This window comes from Diadema antillarum, unplaced genomic scaffold (assembly GCF_040938485.1).
Source record: "Diadema antillarum isolate AM-2024a unplaced genomic scaffold, OU_Dant_1.0 scf00000114, whole genome shotgun sequence".
Taxonomy (NCBI): Eukaryota; Metazoa; Echinodermata; class Echinoidea; order Diadematoida; family Diadematidae; genus Diadema; species Diadema antillarum.
The window spans coordinates 1710355-1724898 of NW_027271003.1; the positions used below are offsets into that span (position 1 = coordinate 1710355).

General features: G+C 41.7%; 1 pseudogene; it reads right to left on the reverse strand.

Moving 5' to 3' along the window:
* Window positions 1–14544, reverse strand: part of LOC139719724 (transient receptor potential cation channel subfamily A member 1-like) — a 53766-nt pseudogene that overhangs the window by 25475 nt on the left and 13747 nt on the right.

Sequence of the window (14544 nt, forward strand, 5' to 3'; positions counted from 1 at the left end):
ACTGTCACGACAACAATGCCAGATATATTATACCCGGTTTTTTTTTTTCAACTTGGACGAGATGGACAGAGTAATAATCTCAATCATCCCAGGGTGGTCATAAAACTCTAATCTCTTTCAGACGCCAGCTTTGCCAAGTTTGATCGCAAGTGTAAGAGGAACTCATAACGCCATTGTGTCATCTCTCCTCTTGAGAGTGTTTATAGATTTTTTTTTATTTGTCTGAGGAAATTGTTCTACATTAAAATATCGACACCCTTTCTTTCCTTTTCAAACGATGAGAATAGTTAATCATATTGTCCCCTGCACCCGGGGATTCAACAATTCGAAGCGAACCTCCTCAATAGTCGTCGTGAGCATGCAATACTCGCTTCAGTCCCTACATACCCTCATTCGGGTACCATTTTCTATACGCGAATACACACACATACACACACACACACACACACACACACACACACTCACACGGGGCCTCGCCACCCCCTTTTTTTGCACCATACAAAGGAATACATAAGGTATCACCACTTTGGGTCCCCCTCCCACTTTTTTTTTAACCCGGAAGTGCGTAAGTGGCATTAGAAAGAAAAAGATAGAGACCGTGAATTGTGAGCGCGGTAGGGTTATATTTTTGCGCTGAAAACATTTTTTTTTGTTCGTTTGTTTGTTTTTGTTTGTTTGGTTTTTGTTTTTGTTTTGTTTTTATTTTTTGTTGCTGTTTTTTTGTTGTTGTAAACTTGTAACTGTTTGTTTGGTTATTTGCTGTGCAGAAATTAGATGTGTAAAATTATCTTTTCGTCTGCGAAAAAGGAAGCGATATATGATTTCCATTAGCACACAGGACTGAGTCATACAAGCCGCCGCTAGAAGATCACGTAATCATTTTCAATGGTTGATATTGAATTGAGTACGTACTCATGTCTGTTCTCGATGGCGTGGTCGAGGCAGTTTAGACCATCTATGTCTCGGAGAAGAATGTCGGTCTGCTCGTTGTAGACGAGGAGTTTGACCATGTCGATGTAACCGGTTTTGCACGCGAGGTGCAGAGGTGTCATCTATGATATGGAGAATATCGCATTTTTTATGACGTCAAATTATTCAAGAAAAGTTGGTACAGAACGCTGCTACACCAAAGCCCAACTAAGAAACCATCACTGGAAAGGCATATACGTTTTTAGAAGGCGAGGTCCGTCGCATTTTCGAGTAAAAGAAGTCCGTCTAAACATGGTGAATGTAAAATGAACAGCAAACCAACCATGCACCTGCATGCATAACTAAAACAGTAGTAGGGCCAAGTGAATGCTGACGATGACTTTTTACCAATGTGTTCTGATCGGGCAAGTGATATGAAAGACGTAGAATTCTATCTTTCGTTTGATAGGTTGTCGTTACTGTTTTTTGTTTTACAGCAGATTATTCAAATATGACACTGAAAATCGTTAGATTCATTTTGCATTATTATGGCAGTTATACCGACTAAAATATCAATACAAACGCTAAACTAGAAAAACGGATACACCTTTGATTATGTACGTTTGTCTATAGAACTTAGTCTGCTTTTGCTTGCCGTATCCATTCAGTGACGTCACGCATATCGTGTGTGTTCGGCGAGTTTCGGTAGGTTTTCAAAATAGAAAGAAGAATGGTATTCTTCTCGCTTTATGTTGCCCAAATATATCTATCACAAGGTTTCGTTCCATTGATCAGAAAGGATGTGCTCTTGCATTGATATCTTCTATCTGTGTTTTTAACCGTTCGCAAGCAGTTACGATGTTCCGATCAATGAATTCATGTCGTTCTCTGGTAAAGTTTTGTATGGTGTCCCTAGAGGACTGTTTCAATGTACAATCTGTATCAAATTTAAGGAACCTTGGAGTTTACTTTGACCCTTAAAGTCAATGGCGACACATACCACGTGTACCATATGTCTATCTATATTTGCAATTACGAAATATTCAAATATGAGAAAATTATTGTTACACAAAGTTGCAGCCTCTTCTATTCAGTCATACACTGATTATATCCTGTCTTGTATTGATTATCAAAATGCATTATTGATTCATTCTACCAGCTGGCCAAACTACAGCAAGCTCAAAATTCTGCTGCTCGGGCCCTCAGTGGAACGTCTCGCTTCTCCAGCATTACCCCAGTTCTTATAAAATCTTCACCTGCAAAATTCTGCTCCACGCCTTGAAAGCAGTATATTCTTCATCTCCATTGGTCTGCGAAATATTTGCAAAACCTGGCATCATAAAATGTTCCTGGCAGAAATGTCCGCTCATGTAATAGTGAACAATTAAAAGTCAAAAGATCATCTCTAGACTCGGAAAGGGCCTTTTATCATGCAGTCCCATGCTCCTTGGAATGATCTTCCACCGACGATCCGAGCAGCAGAGCAGAAGCATCTACGTAGCATCTAAAGCCGCTACATGTTCGCATCTTGTTTTGGTTGAATATTAATTTTTTTGAATAGCTTATATGTTACATATTTCTATCCTTTCCTTGTTCTTTACACTTTCATAATGTGCCACTGTACAATGTATCGATGGCACCAGGTGTTGCACTCATTATTTACTGCATTCATCATATTTGATACATGTAGTTAGTGAATCTAGTTTACTTTATACTGCAGGCAGTCAGTTTTACAAAATCCTAATTATGAAATCAATTTTCCATCCACAAGTGAGCTGAATGTTATGTTCCCCCTCCCCTATCTAATTGAGATTAGAAAGTTTACATCAAGAAATATAAATACCTGTAGCTTGTCAACAGCGTTGATATCAGCTTCTGCCTCTAGGAGCAGATTAACAGTACGGATCCAGCCGTTGGCGGCAGCATAGTGAAGAGGTGTTCGTTCGTACTCTTCTTTACCATTCCTGCAATGCAAGTTTGAATTGCACTATTTTAGGTGCTACATGTTAACAAGTTGAGCAGGGTAATTAATGGAAAAACGTTGCTTTCACCAATGCCAATGGGTCGTCAGCTGAACACCAGGGATCACCAGTGTTTCGGCTTTTTGGCCTAAGTACTGGACACCTCCCCCTGGCTGATTGGTGGTGCGTTGGGATTCCCTAGACAGCACCCCAATGGCATCTCAAAACACTCGGCATTAATAACCCCTCTTTTACTTCAAATTGGCACCAATCTCTCTACACCCCCTATTTCCACCACCCCCATGCCTTTCCAACAATCCATGCAGATCCTTTCTCCACTGCTGCACAAATCCTCTTAATCCACCTTCCCCCTCCCTACCACCTACCTCAACACTCTGACCCACCTCCTCGTCGATCGTCCAGCGAATCCCCAGCACTCCACCTCCATAGTATGCACCTCTGCTCTCCACTCCCTTCTCTCACACTACTCTCTCCACTCAGCACACATATCCAACTTTCTTTCCCTTGCCTCATCCATCCTCGTTTCCCATGGCACTGTCAGCTCCACCATTGCTGCCCTAGACCTAGCCACCCAACATTATGTTCGGCTGCAAGGCAGCCACCACCTCTTCTGATACACTGTATACGATCCCCTCGTCTACCCGCACCTCCCAATCACCCCGCTAGCATCCCTCCAACGTCATCACCTTGGCCCTTCCTTCTCGCACTGCATTTCACCCCCTCCTTCATAATACGGCTTCCCCACACCCTAGGAGGTCCATTCTTCCTTCTCGCCTCCACTGCCACTCTTGCTACTCCCGCAATCTCCTTCAACACCTGTTTGTGCCTCCATGTATAGGCCTGCAATAATCCTCCACACGCTGAAAGAAGTTGCTCTTGTAGCGAGCCCTTCGCCTTCTTCAAACCCTACATCTATCGTCCTCAAAAACGCCCCACCTCTTCAGATTTAATGGTGAATGCAACACATTACAGGTGCAACTGCTCATGAAGGGCACAGCTCCAGTGGACATTGACCTGGGGCTATTCCACGACACCTTCCTCTGTTCCACCCCTTCCCATCGAGTCAAAGTCCCCTGTACTCCCTGCTGTACAGCCTTGGCAAACCGGTACTCCTCCTCCTCCTCCTCCTCCTCCTCCTTGACCGCCTCCACCGCCAAATCCCTCCTACCCTTCCTGCCTTGCTTGCTGTATCATCTCACACCCTGATGAAAACCGGCCCCATTCCGTCCCTCCTGCACAATATCCCGCATCTCCTTCCACGTTGCCATTGCTACTGCCTCATTCGCAGCCTCCTCTGCAGCCCTCCACTTCCTCCCCATGCATATCGGTGGCCTATTTCCTGCTATGGTCTGGTCCCATGACTCCTTCATATTATCATCATTATCCTAACCTTGACAGCTTTAAACTCCTCAACCACTGACGTCATAGGCAATTGCAGCTTACGTGATCTGCAAAAGAATGCCAGATCTGTAAACATTCGAGGAACGCCTAACGACTGCCGGTAGTACGAGTTCATCTTCTGATGCATCCTCTAAACCCTGGACACTGCCATCTCGCACACCTGCAGTTGCCACATGATCCGTGGTAGCAAGCCAAACTGGCAGCACCATAGGCCCCCTACCTTGGCATTTCCATGGATGAGCTTCCTACCCATCCTAATCAGCCACTCCACCCCTCTGTCGTAGATCTGAACACCTCGATTCCTATCATTCATATTGCCCTCATAGCCTACCATCGCCTGAGGCTCTTCACCTCCGCTCAGAAACCTGAGGTATATCCTCTCTCCCCAATCTGAAACCTACTTGCTGCCACCTTTCCCTTTCGCATTGGCACTGAAAGGCATTTCTTGGCCTTGAACTTCATCCGTGTCCTGGCCACCAACTCCTCTAACCTGTGGAGACCATCTCTAACCTGGGTCTCATTGCCAGACACGATGGTGAGATCATCCATGAAAGCCCTTACCACAAGCACAACTACCTCTGCAGCCCGCGTCAACCCCTCAATTCTCGAAGCAACACACTGGGTTGATAACTCCATCCCTACAATAAACAGCAGCGGTGAGACTGGGCAACCCATGGGGATGCCAATCTCTAACGCCTGCCATTCTGTCGTGTAAGTCTGGATTGTGAACTTCACCCTAATCTGGTTCTAGTAGTTCTGCACCAACTCCTGGATCATCCTAGGAACCCGGAAAAGCTCCAGAGCAAAACTGAGGTAACTGTGAGGCACTGTTTCAAATGCCATCGCAAAGTCCAATCAGATAACATCCACATCCTCCTTCTCATGTTTGCACCTCTTAATTTACTCCCAAATCTTCTGGACTTGCTCCGGGTACCCAGGGAAACCCGGGATTCCTGCCTCCTGGACAGAGGTGTCTATAAGTGGTTCTTCATCGCAAACTCTGTGAACCCCCTCGCTATGACACTAAAAAGGATCTTAACGTCAACGTTAAGAAGCGCAAATTGGTCCATAAACTGACAAATGCCCTTGGTGTCCTTTTCCTCTTGGGATATAAACCCTTTCTGCCACACACCTGCTGGCTGGAACAATAACACCCAATAAGGATTCGCCACAACACCCTTCGGACACGAGGGCAATACTCGAACAGCTTGTAGGAAAAGCCATTCTGCCAAGCTGCACTCCCAGCTTGGGCCTTCCTAACTTCCGCTTCAACCTCCCACAACTTGAATGCACTCAAATCAAATAAGCTGATCTCTGGCTCTTATGGCCTCAATAGCCCTGCCACCCCAGCAAAAGGCTTCTCTCTCCTTCCATCATAATATGAAGCCTTCAGATGCTTCTCAAGCTCTTCCTTCAACACCTCCAAACTTCCTGATACCCCTTCCTCGAACAGTCTCTTTTTGAACTTGTGCGGATTCCTATAAAACTCCCGCCTAGCCCAGGGTATCTTTCTACTCGCACGCTTCTTACGCTGATAAAGCTCTCCTCACATCCGCATACCATACAGACTAGCTCTCTCACCTTCTGCCTGCCTCCACCTACGGCGCAAGCTATTCTCCTCCACCCTCAATTTGGGCATCAAAACGTTCTCTCCTTGACTCTCACTTTACAACACCCCCTCCACACTCCGCACACCTCCACCACCCGCAGATTTAATCTCAAACTCTTCTGCGCACGCAGAATCATGTTACTGGCAATGTTATCCGTAGGAGTCGATAGAGTGTGTTATGAGGTAACATGACATTTGTTTGGGGGGGGGGGGTTAGTGGAATGGAAACCTTGAATTGGCTTTAAAAATACCATGAAACTAAACGATCAGAGCATCAAAAATGTGCTATCGACGGGACAAAAGGCTACACCATGTCTTGACACTAGCCCAAAGTTAACTTTCACGCCGTTTTTTTTTTTCTCTCTCTCTTTCTCTCTGTCGGCACGAAGAGATATGAGAGAGAAACTATGTTTTTCCAGAAAGAAAACCGAAATTTTACCGAATGGCAAATGATGAAAACAGATTATAAGTCATAGATTCTGTTGCTAATTCTTGAAGTGACACGCACCAACTTTCAATCAAACTCATAATAGCAGATGACTGTCATGTTCAAAATTGATGAAGCCCTGTACTGACAGGTGTATTGATTCTCTTGCTAATCTTCATCATTTTAACAATATTTTTGTTTCACAATATTATAGTCGTTCACGTTGTAATAACTGTAGAAAATTACATATAGTTAAACCAGACATAGCACTGTCCGCTTTTCATTCTGTTTCGTGTGTTATTGTTTTTTAGTACACTGCCCAGGCTCCTCAATTGGATCTATGGTCACTCACGGGGTGTTGACCTCGACCTTTGCCTTAATGAGCGCATCGACGGTCTCGTCGTGCCCGGCTTTGGCGGCGTGATGGAGTGGCGTGTTGTCGTCAACGTCACAGACTTCGACCACATCCCGTTTCCAACGATAGAGAACCGACACCGTTCTGCAGGGACGGAAAGAGAGAATGAGGGAGGAAAAACATAAGTGAGAGAAAGCGAAGGAGGATGATAGATGGAGGGTTGGAGGTAGGGGAGACAGAGGGAAAGAGAGAGATGTTTGGGAGAGAGAGAGAGAAAGGAGAAGGAGAGATGGGAAGAGGTTTTGGGAAGAGCAGGGTGAGGGGAGAAAGAGAAAAAAATGGGAATATGTGAGCGAATAAAACGGCTCTCCATTAGAAAATGTACACGCACGAATATTTCGGTGAAAAAAATTTTTACACGATTATATCCCTTCCTATAAGCCGCATTTCGAGAAGGCAATTCAATTTATCTATTCTGAATGAACAAATTTACATATGTTGCTATTTTGTGAGGCAATCTTCGAGTTTCTTTCTGGTTGCTAGGCAAGATCTTTTTTTTTTCGTTAGTTCGGTTCGCACTATTATGATGTACATACGACTCACTCAGTGTGTCCATTCTTCGACGCGTGGTGGATGTATTCAGCAATACACTCGTCGCTTATACCATGTAGACTGCGGCATTGGTGGAGTATTAGCTAAGTCATGAAGGGAGAAAAACTAAAGCATTAATATACGTGATCAAAGTTTCCGCCCTTAGCTGGAAGAATCCGTGTTGATGGAACTTCATATGCTCCAGGCTGAGCCATAATCATGATAACAGTATCATTAGCTTTGCCTTTCCCGCATCTTCCGGGTTAGATGGAAATCCTTTCCCTTTTCTGTTTTTATAGAGGGAAAATTTGTTTTCACGCCTTTGATTGGTGCAGCAACAACAAACCATCAAAAAGGAGGATTTGAACTCATCAGTCGTTGCTTATGATAACATATTTATTGTACATTCAAATGGGAAAAGAAGGAAGAAGAGTCGACTTGGGGAGAAGAGGAAGAAGAAGAAGATGATGATGAAAATATGGAGGAGATTAAGAAATTGATCAAAAGATAAAATGAGGAGGAGGAAGCATGTACTATGATATTTGTGAATGAAAGCCGAATGAATAATAATAATTATAATAATAATAATAATGATAAAGAAGAAAAACAAGAAAGAAATAGAAGAACAAGAAACAAAGTAGCACAGAGAAGGAAAACAACGGAGGAAACGATTAAGACTATTAAAGCATTGTTTCAGTTTCTGTTTGTTTTTTTCACCAATTTGCACAAATAAATGCGTACATAGATCAATGAATACTTTGTTAATAATGTGAAGAAAAAAAAATCGGTGGTTACTTAACTCACAAAAGGTATGGACATACAAGTACATGAAAGAAGTAACATTGACGTGTACATATTATATATCTTGAGGTACCTATAGAGAAGATCGTCATCAATTAGCAGTGTGCTTTACTGGGATGACGATCGCTGAGTAACATAGTATAATATCAATCTCTAATTGGAACTGAAGGAACAGCTACTGACAAGAAATATCTTTATCCTCTAGTACATATACATGCACCATAAAATGTACTGCTTCGGTTTAGCATAAGACTGAACAGAGACGAATAGGTCGGACAGAATGGAAAACCTAAAATGAAGAGAAGACAGAAAAATGTGAGACGATGTCAGACATGTTAGACGTAACGTAGGAAAGTTTGAAAATAAAGGAAAAAGATGGAAAGAAGGGATGTATTAGAAAGAGTACCTTTATTAGTGAAAAAAAATTAAATAAAGAAAAGGAATGATACCGCATAACTTGCCCCAGTAGAACAAGAATGACAAACGCTATTACCTGCAAAGTATCGGCCTTGTTCTGCTCTGCAGCCCATGTGAGTAGCTTTTCGGCGGCGTTGTGGCTGTCTTGGTCAAGTGTGGTCATGTTCAGGTTGTGCAGGTAATAGAGAAGGGCGACGAGGGTGTCGAAGTTATTTGAGTTGGCCGCCGTCTGTAGAGGCGTCAGGTCCTCGTAGTCAGTGAGGCTTATGTCTGCCCCCCTGAGAAATTAACACAGTCAGCCCAGTTACTAATGTTTTCAGGTTATCATGGGCACATGTGATTCAGTAACATATTACCAAATTCTGTAGTCCAGCTGCCCTTGCAAAACATAATCGATACTCAAAATCCAGGAGCTGCCCAATGTGCAAGTTAGATTTTGCTACTTGGGGCTTTATGCAGGCAACCTTCGCTGTAACGTATATTTGAAAACGTCAAGAAACGTGTCTGTTTATTCCATGTTTCTCAATGATCCAGGGTGTCTCACAATTCATTCTTATTTTTGAGCAACTGTTCGTTTCTTTGCATATCATGTTATATCATTTTAATGCATGTTATCCTTTATCATCTGATCTCAGTGATTGTACTTTCATCGAGTCAAATCAATAAACAAATGGTGTGAAAGAAGAAAGTCAATATGCAATTCTGCATAAACTTTATTGTTTAAATAGGGAATTCATGCTTATAACAACGTGATCTCAATGATAATTCAATCACAATATAAGTATGATGTTATATACATGTGAGGTAATATATGGATTATTACCGTGAGGTAACCTTACTATCACGATAAAACAAAAAGAAAATATTCGCAAAGAGCAAGTGTTTTTCATTGATAGACTACTAATTTCGCTATATCGAATTTCCCTAACATACACGAATCGCATATAGTTTACAATAAGTGACTTCATCAACTGAGTAAATTTGTTTATTCTGTTAAGAGCTAGTTCCTTAGCAATAGCAATCGACAAAAGTGAGCAACAAATACTCACTGTATTAGGATTTCCTACAAGTTACAACATTAGAAGAACATGGGGATGCACGGCTCCATGATTCCACAGTCGGGAAGGAGGCATATGTAATGTATGTGATACACTTGTACCTCCATGAGGTCAGGCAAAAACTTTTTTCTCCCATTAAAGAGGAAATCCAGTCCAAATATAAATTAGTCCGATTAAAAAAAAAAAGAGAGAAAAATCTTACAAGTTCAACGGTAAAAATTTGACTGAAATTGGATGAAAAATAAGGAAGTTATAATGCCTTTTTGAAGTTTTGCTAATTTCTGCAAAACAGTTCATGTACAGTGGATATGAATATGCAAATGAGTGAGCCAACCATGTCATACCCTCACAATCTTCCATTGATCGTGTAAAAAAAAAATGACGAAGATTTATTGTGTCTGTCAAAGGGCGGTGAGTTGGCTCAGTCGGTAGCGCGTCTGCCTCACGATCACGCGGCCCGGGTTCGAACCCGAGTCTGGACTGAGCAATGTTGTGTGTAAACATACCGTCCCCTCTAGCAAGAGGCAAAACACTCTGTCCCTCGGATAGGACATAAAATGGAGGTCCCGTGTTTGAGAGAGTCACAGCTCATGCACGTAAAAGATCCCGCTTCATTCATTCATCGCAAAGAGCAGGGTGTCTAACCCGGTGAAGTGGTCCCACCCCACATCCAACTGGACCCCATGGAAGACCAGCTTAGTGTATAGCTGAATATGGGCTATCCAGCCATCTTCACAGATGGAAAATGAACAACAACAACAACAACAACTGACATCTGGAACATGACGTTATTCCTGGTTGAATAACTTCAGAATAGTGTCCAATTACATATACAAGGATTTGAGCCTCGATCCGGCCTCATTGCGTTTTAATGACAAACTGGAAATTTCAAAATTTTATGCACAAACTATATGGTAAGACAGTTGTGAGGGAATGGCATGCTCATTTTGCCATTTGAATATTCATAATATTGATTGTTCAAGAACTGTCCCCCCCCCCAAAAAAAAAAAAATGCGAAACTTAAAAATGTCATAATTTCCTTTTTTTCATCCCATTCTACCATATTTATACCCTTGAACTCGTAACATTTTTACTATTTCTTATCATATACTAACTTATATTTGGACTGGATTTCACCTTTAAGCGGCTCCCGATTGTTTGGTGACCCGCACTTGACGTGTATTGCTGAAGTATGATGGACACCTTTCGTCTTTTACACCACGGGGCTTGACATTCCCTCACTCACTTTCCAATCAGATAGTCGGCCACTTTTCGATGGTTGTTTGCGCACGCGAAGTGCAGTGGGGATAAACCATCCCAGTCCTGGACATTGATTCTCGCACCCTTTTCACACAGCATCTCGACCATTTCCAGACGGCCGAAACGGCAGGCTTCGTGGAGGGGAGTGACTTCGTTCTCCCCGCAGAAGTTGATTAATTTTTTGTCTATTTCATTATGCTCGTCAGTTTTCACTACAAGGAGAAAAAGAAAGGACAGTCGGTTTCCGAATCTTTGTTTCCCTGCATCTTACTTTTGCGAAACAGACGCTTAAATGAAGTCGTACAAAGACACACATACATCCCCCCACACACACACACGAATATAGTATCATATTCAAAAGCAGGCCTTGATAGTGATGATAAGAAATAATAGATTAGAAGAATTACAACGATGCTAATTTGATACGCTCTCCAACAAAAACGATAATTAAAAAGCCTAAAGGAGATAAGAAGGATAACAACAAGAATACATACAGGCATAAAGCTTATTCGTTTTGTTTTGGGTCTTTTTCATCAAATGAAATAATCACACCGACGTCATTCTGTACTCATATTTAAAAAGAACAACTGCAGTTATGGGGCAAGTATGGTGGCGTCAGTTGGCAAAATATCAGAGTCTAAATGATAGAGATTAGATATGCCTCCGCCCTAAGAGTGCCGGAGGAATCATGTTTTCAGGTTGTCCGTCCGTCCCCATTTGTCTACCCGATAACTTGAGTAATATTGAGTGGAATTTTACCAAACTTTCTTAAAGTATAAAGTATGATAGGGCAAATACTTGATTAGATTTTGGGTGAAATCGACCAGAGGTCAAAGACAGGGATGCCAAGTTCAAAACATTTTTATGAGTGAGATTTTCATGACTCGGCATCTCGGCGAGCTAATGTGCTCGCGAGCTAGGGTGTGGGATGGATTTTTCCCCCTGTGGCCTCCCACGGTAGGGAGCTTTTTTCAATTTTTAGCTCTTAATGGTGCGATCAGGTGCTATGTTTTACCTAGTTTGAAAGACAAAAGGAAAATATACCTTCAATTTCAACTATCACTTCAATCTTTTGAGCTATGCTCATTATTATAGGCCCTGGTTGCAGACTTCGCCCGATGCGTGAGAAAAATGGGTGCCATGCGTGAGATCGTGAGACGGCCCCTAAATGCTTGAGTCTCACGCAGAATGCGTGAGACTTGGTAGCTCTGCAAAGGTTGTATGTCGTATGTCATGAATTTGTATCTATTTACGCAATAACTCAAGACTGGATTACGCAAATTTCACCAAACTTTGTCCTATGATGAAGTATGTATGATGGGGCAAATACTGATCAGTTTTTTGAGTGAAATCGATCAGACGTCAAAGGTCAAGGTCATATCCTAAAATCTATCCGTTTACGCGATAACTCATTTTTTAACATGTGAAATATGAGGAATCTACATGGAAGTATTGCTTGTGGTATGACTGAATTAAGCAAACTTCACCAAACCTGGTCCAAGGATGACGGATGATGGATTATTTAGTAAACTAGTTTTTGAGTGAAGCGGTAAGAGGTCAAATATTAAAGATCAAGGTCAAATGCTCAAAATGTCACTATGTCCCCCATATCTATGCAATGCCTGAAGGTATTTTCTTGAAACTTAGTGTGTATATATGCACATCCAAATTTTACAAAAGAAAAAAAATCTCCCAAGAGAGATTCAGATCATTAGGTAATAGGTCAAATGGTCAAAGGACAGGTGAAAATGTTGACATTTCACTTTTGTCTCCGTATCTAGCAAATGGTTTAAGGTATCTTTATGGAACTTGGCACATATGCATGTAGCCTACTGGCTAGCAGGGATTATCTAGGAAATTTAGGGGTCATAGATCAAAGGTCAATGTCAGCTCCTCAAAATACCATTTTCCCGTCATATTTATGCAATGCAAGCATGATTTTTCATGAAACTTACATGTATATACTGAAATATACAGATACATGTATTACCTAATGGAGATTCTCTGGGAAATTTCATGTCAAAAGGTCAAGTGTCAAAAGATCAAAGCTCAAGTGAAAGCGCTATATTTCACTTTTTCCTCCATATCTTGACAGCGACTCAAGGTATCATGCAACTTAGTACATATTTATGTATGTTCATATACCTGACAGTGATTCTCTTGGGAATTTTAGAGTCATAGGGTCAAGAGTCAAAGGTCAGGCTAAAATGCAAACCTGATATTGAAATTGCACTTTTTCTTCATACCTTAGAAATTACTCAATGCATAAACTTATGAAAGGGTCAAAAGTCAAGTGAAAATCCTGAAATCCCCAAACCTATGGTTCAGGGAAAGTGAACATTCAACACATCTGTGACTGTCACGATGTGACTGAGAGTGCGAGTGTGGAATGTGTGAGATTCCTTTGTTCAGGCAAGCCATCAGGTGGGAAATGGGGACAGCAGGCGTAAACAGCATAGAAATTTAGAATCGGGCAAGCCAGGTGGAGAGAAGTGGTTAGGGAGAAAGGACAGTGTGGAAGAAAGAGGGAGGCTCAGTGGAGTCAGGGTAGAATGGCTAATGTAGAAAGGGAGAGTTGGTAGGAAAGAATAGGTATTTAGTTAGGGGGAGATAGTTGGGATAGATAGGTTTAAAGCCAAAAGGGGGAATTAGTTGGTAAGAAAAGGGACATGTAATAAAAAGGGGAAAGCTAGTTGGAACCAGTTTAAGCAAAGTAGAGGGTGGAGTTATATTAGAGGCGACAAGGAAAGTACATTTGGAGGGAAAAATCAGTTGGATCTGAACATCTGTCAGAGCAAGACATGCTCTTCTAACTCACTGGTGATAGGAGTAGAGACGTAGCTGATCGGCCTACAACGCAGCGCTGCATTTCAGGCAGGAGAGTCATGGCACAGCAGCCCCACGCATAAGGGCAGGGCACGCGCAAGACATACTGCAGGCACTGACAACAGCTGAAGTCTCCTCCTCACCATTACTTCAGGGTCTGAACACCAAATCAGACGTAAGTAGTTTTGTAGCTGTATTAAGTTTGTTTTTGTATTATTCTGAGTTTGTCGTTATTGTTATTTTTTTTATATAGAGATTTATATTATGTTCGCTGGTTCACTATTATGTGGATTAATTATGTTAGAGTAAAGATTGTGCTACATATCAGATTGGATATGTTATATAAGAGTGCAATAGGATTTGTTGTAGTTTGGCAGGAAGACAGACCAAGTCAGCAGGTGAATGTTACAGGTGGAATGGTTAAATTTACAGCGATAGCTGTGGATACAGTGTATTTTGGTTTTCTATGGTTGTATCAGGAAAATACAATCCAGGTTCAGTTGTTCATAATTAAAGTTCATAATTAAAGTTAGAAGTTTGTTATGGGACAAGTTACAATGTAATTTTGGTTGTTGAAGGATTTAAATGAGAAATGGATAATATGTTAAGAGAATACAGTTTTAGTTGGCTTTTGGTTGTCGGTTGTGAGATAGTTTATAGGAGATGATCTGTCATGTTTATATGTTAAGTGAGTTATGATTATATACATGGCGATGGTTTATTTCTGTAGAATGTATAAGCATATATAGGTTTGTGGTGATGGTGTTATACAGGAGCATTATCGGTTAAGTATAAGGAAGTATTGAACTGTGGTTCATGATTGATATTACCCTGTGAATATAAAATGTTATGAGAGGTGGTTATAATATCCCCATATAGATCGACACCGACGAGCTGGGCTCGACGGA